Source organism: Mizuhopecten yessoensis, unplaced genomic scaffold, assembly GCF_002113885.1.
Source record: "Mizuhopecten yessoensis strain PY_sf001 unplaced genomic scaffold, ASM211388v2 scaffold11169, whole genome shotgun sequence".
NCBI lineage: Eukaryota > Metazoa > Mollusca > Bivalvia > Pectinida > Pectinidae > Mizuhopecten > Mizuhopecten yessoensis.
In genome coordinates, this window is record NW_018408914.1 from 1,281,455 (window position 1) to 1,288,837 (window position 7,383).

Genomic DNA, 7,383 nt, shown 5'->3' on the forward strand with positions numbered 1-7,383 from the left:
CACATGTAACCAAAGTGGTTGGGCAGGTGACCCCGTACCATTTTCACGTCCGATTTGGACATCGAACACGTGTCATCTTGTGAGAAGTTAAATGAGCTATTCACAGCGCCATCCAGCCACCCATATTCCATCAATTATGTCAATTAAATTTTATTTCATAACTGATCAAAACAAAGGCATTTTACTGATATGTCAATTACATATATACATGTAACACACGGTTATTAGAGACGGTTAAAGATGGCTCTCCGGTATGTGTCTCAATCGCTCCTGTGTGAAGATTATTTTTATTTTAAGAGAAAAAAAATCAGTTGAGGACTGGAGAGAACAAAGAAGAGACGTGCGTTTTATTACTGTATTAACACACAGGACAGCCAATTAATTCAAACGCTGACATTGATTTAGAAATTGTTTTGAATGGCATCTATATATTTCTCTCGTCACGATGCGTTGCTTAAATATGTTTGTCATCTAAAGCTAGTTGCATAGGGGCCGAGATCAGCTCAGCATGCGGTCATAACTATCCAGTTTACATAGATTAGTTCGATCTGTTTTTATTTAGTTTAACGTCCTATTAACAGCTATAGTCATTTAAGGACATACCGCCATGAATATTGTGTATACGTGCATATGTATATGTGTGCCAGAGGCAGGGTATGTTGGTGTATTTGCCTCCTTGTGATAGCGCAGATCTGATGCTGACTTTAAAGTGCTATCTCACTGAAATACCATGCAGAAGGCAACCAGCATAGCGATCTACCTGGTCGCATTATACTGACAACGAGTGAACTAGTCATTGCCATTCCCCTAAATGCTGAACGTTAAGCAGGAAATAACAACTACCATTTAAAGCACTTTGGTATGTCCCTGCCAGGGGACAGAGTCAACTGCCTTCCTTACCTTGCCTAACGTCCAATTTTAAAGCCAAAAGTGAGATGTTGCAAAGCAAGGCGCTAGGAAATAAAAGGCAATAAGACGTAGAAAGAAATATAAAGATCCAAAATATAGCTATGGGTGCAGCAGATTTATTTTGGGCGCTTTTGTGCCCCCAAATAATAGGCCAAAAGCAAATCCCCAATTCTGCAGGGGGTTCTTAAATTAGTGGCCTCTTACGAAACATGCAGTGAGAAACAGCAGAAATATTCCGTTCTTCGGTCCCCTACCTGCAGGTTTGATTTTGCAAACTACTTGAAACGTTATTGGGGTTTTTTTCTGCTTTTCAAACAGATAACAATCTGCTGGTGTGATACACAACGTATTATCATACAGGCTGTTTCAGTCAATATTTATACATGAAACGCTTTCCTCCGTCAGAAGTAAAAGTTATTGTTATTATAAAATAAAGTATCTTCTTATATTTTTATATTATGTGCAGAAATTTTATCGATACTTTTAAGAAATAACAATAACATTAAGGGGATATTTGTACGGGATAATGAAATTCTGTTATCACAATTTGCAGATGATACATCTGTTATTTTAGATGGCTCTAAAAGATCTCTGGATGAAACTTTAAAAGATCTCTCTTATTATGCAAAATTATCAGGATTAAAAATGAATTTCTCCAAGACCCAGGTAGTTTGGATTGGCAGCAAAAAATATAGTGGAAACACTTACACAACAGATTGCAATTTACAATGGGGAAGTACAACTTTCAATTTGCTAGGGATAGACTATGATGTAGACTTGCACAGAATTACAAAACTGAATTTTGATAAAAAACTTATAAAACTAAAATCTCTTATATCATCATGGAATAGACGAGTACTTACACCAATAGGTAAAATATCAGTTATTAAAACACTACTTATATCACAGTTTAACCATTTATTTATAGCACTACCAAATCCTGATGAAACATATATAAGAAAAATTAATAGTGTACTGTATGAATTTTTGTGGAATGGTAAACCAGATAAAATAAAGAGAGATGTGATAATTAAAAGTTATGAAGAAGGTGGTCTGAAAATGATACATTTAAAATCTTTTATAACAGCTCTTAAAGCAACATGGATAAGACGGGTATATAAAGAAGAAGGAAATTGGGCTCTTATTTTAGAAACTTATTTTGATAAAGAAACATTAGCTAACTGTGGGCTTGAAAAATTGAAAGAAGAATCTAAACGTTGTAGTAACCTCTTTTGGAAAGATGTCTTAGAAGCATGGTACAATACTATTATCTCTAGCAATATATACAATACAAATATACGTGAAAACCCTCTGTGGTTCAATAGTGAAATTAAAATTGACAGAAAATTTACATTCAAAAATTCATGGTTTAAAAAGGGAGTACAATTTGTATATAACATTATTAAACAGGATGGATCACTCTACCACTTTGAAGAATTTCAAGAAAAATATAACATAAATACTAATTTTTTGACATACCAAGGCCTAAAGAATGCTGTGCATCATTTTATAAGAAAAAATCATCACATTTTTACTTCAGAAAAAACAGTTATCTTTCCAAATATACCTATCAATCTTAAGTTAATACTTAAAAATAGTAAAGGAGCACAAGACATATATTTAATATTAATTAAAAATAATGTTAAACCTACTGCTCAAAGAAAATGGATATTAAATGAAAATATAGATGATGAAACATGGAAAAAAATATATGAATGTCCTTTTAAAACCACCACCAACTCCAAACTACAGTGGCTACAGTACAGAATAAACCACAGAATTCTCACTACAAACACATTTTTATTCAAAATTGGCAAATCACACAATAACCTTTGCACTTTCTGTAAAATTCACCCTGAAACAATAGTTCATATGCTATGGGATTGCGAAAAAATTGATAGGCTAATTGACGAGCTGAAAACAAATATTATAACTAAAAACCTTACACTAAGATTTGAAAAACAAGAATTCCTTTTTGGTAAACATACATATAACCATACAAAGTTTTATATAGAAAACATCATAATACTACTTATAAAACAATACATATATAAAACTAAATGCCTAGAAATTGACCTTAATCTGACTAGTCTCAAAAACCATATAAAATTTGAATTAAAAGCACAAAAGATCCTTGTGTATAAACAGAATAAATTAATAAATAAGGATGAGTTAAACCATCAAATAGATAACTGGATGCAATTATAATATGACTATATATATATATATATGACATATTTGTTCTATACATATATACATCTATTGTACTTTATCGTCTCCTCACTGTAATAATAATCATCAAATATTTCATACATTTTAATTCGCCAGGCTTAAGTTAAAATATAATGACCTAGGAGTGCTCCCCATCCCCTGTAATGTTTTGTGTGTTGTTGTTTTTTCTGTTTCAGTTTATTTGGTTTTTCTCTTGTGTGTTTGATGTCATAGGTTTATATATATTGTTTTTGCATCAGTGTCTCAGTGTATGTCTTTATGTATGTACATGACATTGGCAATTTTTTGCTTAATATCTGCTTATGTGTTAATAATAATATCTTATATGATGATGATGATGATGTCTGATGATGATGATGATCTTTGTTTAATATGTATGAACAATCATGTACTTAGGAACAATGTCATATATGTTTTGTCTTGTCTTGTAAAAAATGAAAAAATAATAAAAAAAAATAAAAAAAATAAAAAAAAGTATCATAACCATACAGGATACACGCATGCATAAGACACAATGAGTCACGTACTTAAAAAGACCTTAGGGCAGTTTGTTTGTTTGTTTGTATTGTTTCTGGGTCAATAGGACGATAAACTACTTTTGAAATCTGCGCCATATCTTTAATTGATTTCAAATTGACGTTGTAATTCTGCATTAATATATGTGGAGGATTGGTGGTCGCTTTTCACTCAAGGCTGCTAAATCTGGCTCTGAATTTATCTGCAACACATGAATCTGAATATGAATCTCCCGAAAGGGGTCATGGACTGTTATGTCAAAACGATTACTGTTTTTCTGTTCTCAGTATAATGTAACCTGATCGCGTGGCACGCCTCTGTGTCTAGATTATCACGTTTCAATAAGATGTCACTTTCAAGTTGTCCTTGGTTGACTCGATCACCTACAGACACCGTCATCTTTTGACCTAATTTGTAGCGATGAAGTAAATACCACAAACAACTGTATTCGCTGAATCCGAGCACAAACATTTACCTACAATCCTCTGTTCAGAATTCAGAATTCCATCCTTGCAGGTCGGGGATCGAGAAAAAAAATACATCTGCTGTTACCCACTTAATGTTTCGAAAGAGCCGACCAAGGTGTGAACCCCCGTACTAAATAGGGGATTTGCTTTCGTGCCCTCTACATAGGGACACAAAAGCGACCAAAATGTATCTGCTGCGCCAATTGCAATAGTTGGGATCTTTTTATTTCCCTCTACTTCTAACTACCTCTTATTTCCTAACGCCTTGCTTGGCAATACCTAACTTTTGGCTTTAATGTTGAGCGTTCGCTTAGGTGAGATATCACTATAAAGTCAACATCAAATCCGCGCTATTACAAGGAGGCAAATACACCAACATACGCTGCCTCCGGCACACATTCACGCATACGTACACAACACACATTGAGGCACGTCCTTAAATGACATAAGCTGTTAATAGGACGTTAAACAAAATAAAACCAAACTGTTCAGAATTCAGAATGATACATTGTATGTACAATAATGTACATGTAACCGTGTTTGATTGATTCCCTGATCAATGGTGTGACCTCATCTGACAGAATAGGGAGCCATTGAATAACGACGGCATTTGTAAATATTGAATACATCAGTAGCATTGTTTCAGAGCAGATCAACCCTTACATTATCAAAACGGAAACAAGCTTTACAAATCAAAGTCAATGTTGATGAATTGGAATTACTTATTGGTTACATTTGAGCTCTAGTATCAAGAACATGATTCAGTAAAATAAATTATAAGATATATTATTTCCCGAGCAGAATGAATTGTTATATAATCTGAAAAAAAAAAACTAAAAAAAAACCGGTAAACAATTTAATAAAATATGTTTTCTTGTGTACTTAAGTGTATAAGCCCAACTCGACGTACACATTATAGGTTTGATTTGTGTTTTGGTACTTAATGCCTCTGTTTCATTTCGCCTTATGTCACTAGCAGGATGACATGGTCTACTAGAGAAGTTCAAGCTGCAGAGTGTACGAGTCAAGGGAGAATCGAAATAGTAGCCAACAGTAGTCCAACACATTCAAGTTAAGCCATGTACAGCAGTATTCACATACAATGTTGTATAGTGTGTGACCAACCCAAAATATATCAATTACGACAGGCATAAAAGCATATACTATGAGTATGATTAATTGATTAACATATATATGAATATATTTACATTTGCCCCCGCGCCGTCCCATTACAACAGTGTTAGAGGGCAAGTGTAATTATATAGGCTATAATTACAACTGCTCGACTATAATTACAACTGCCTGTTTCAGGTGTAGGAATATGGAAACAAACAAAATGGCCGCCTGAAATGTATTTTGAGACAGGACAAATGGTTTTTGCAGGAATATGTCTTAAAAAAGAAAATTATGTAAATATAAAAAATACCTGGTTGTCTGGATGTAATTATTGTTGATATAATTACAAGTGGCCTCTGGCAAATCTACCATAAAACCCTAGCGGTTAACAATAATTACATCCAGACAACCAGTTATTGTTTAAATATATATATATATATTTATAAAAAGAAAGATTCTTAACAACGAGTCTTTAGTATTTATATGCTTACGATGTATACTATGGAAGTGTTGCTAGACTTACAAACAATCTTTATTTACAATGTCAAGCTGTTTCTTATTGGGTGTAGACACAACTCTAATCTTACATGACCTGTGGATCAGAAAAGGGGGTCAGCAATACCGCGTTTAAACTCCGTTAATGTAACCTACCTGATGATAACGACAAAAAGTGTTTGCCTGCTCTCCTATCGGACATATATTTGTACTTTGATCCTAAATCTGATTTAAGATTTCTCTAACCACTTTTAATAATCCTATGTTTTTATGCTTTCTTAGTTGTTTTACAAAACGAGTTTATCTTAGTTGCCTTTTGTGGTCGGGAAAGCTCTCCCAAAAACAAAGGACAATTGCAAATAATGCCATAATTGTCCAGTCAATCTACGGTTTAACATCAAATTAATTATCATAATATTGGGATTTTTCTTTTCACAATGAATTAAGATGTATACTGATTTGCCAAAAAGAAGCTTATAATCATTGTATTGAACAATAATTTTTGAAAGAAAATTTGGCTTAATATAATTCACCCCTGTATTCCATGTGTTCAGAGTTTCTGTAACTTTAAAAGATATTTCGTTTTAACAGTTTGCTGGCGATATAACCGGCTATAATATAAACTTGGTAACACATCAAGGATGTTTAGTAGAAAAAACGAGATATACAAAGCACGAAACACTCTCTGAATCGAATATACGAGTAATATTATTTTTTAACAATCAGGATAAAATATTCATTCAATAAGATATTTTATGTCAACCAACATATCATATTTTGTATAGGCGTACAAGCACACGATTCGGTGTATTATGTAAAACCAATGTAACTCAGGTGCAAATGTAACACAGGCCGGTTCTGGATCCAGAATGTCTTTTGTCACCTCCCTCCTTATATCTCGTTTTGGAAAAAAAAAACACGTGGTAATTCCCTATAAATAAACCCAAAAAGGGTATGGGTGTCGACATTCTGTGACTGAAAATGGCATTTAAAAAACCCGCTTGGCTTTGAATATTGAAGTTGTGATTTTTTTTTTTTTTCGTTTATCTATAGCAGAGTAAAGTTGTTTTTATTAATTTTGTTTTACTTATTGAAAATTGCTATGAACCCAAATGTCTTTTGAATAAGAAAAAACTCAAATTGTAAACTCATTTATTCTTGAGTTTTATCTGAACATAAGGAATCACCATAAAATTAAGAAATACAATTATGCTGATATGATCAATTAAGTAAAATCTGGTGAATATTTCCTTTCCTTATATGCTGTCCATTTTGATTTTTAATTAAAGACGTTTTATACATTTAATATGTATGTATAGGTTATATTTCAATAAAAAAAAATATACTTCCAGTATCTGTCCGGTGACGTGCAGGATGTATTTTTCTTTGTATGCGGAATTTCGATATCTAAATCCTAACTATTTGAACGAAAAACAATACATTCACGTAAACCTAAATCAAAAGTCGTCACTCTTTAAATCAAGGATATAAACAAAGGTAAATCAAACAATGTTTCAAGGTAATTGAGTTTGACAATATCACCCATACATCATATTGCTACATTTAGCTAAAACTATAAATTATGCCAAGAACATAATTCCATAATAGACAAAATAGTGCGCTGTCATAAACACTTACATTATAATGT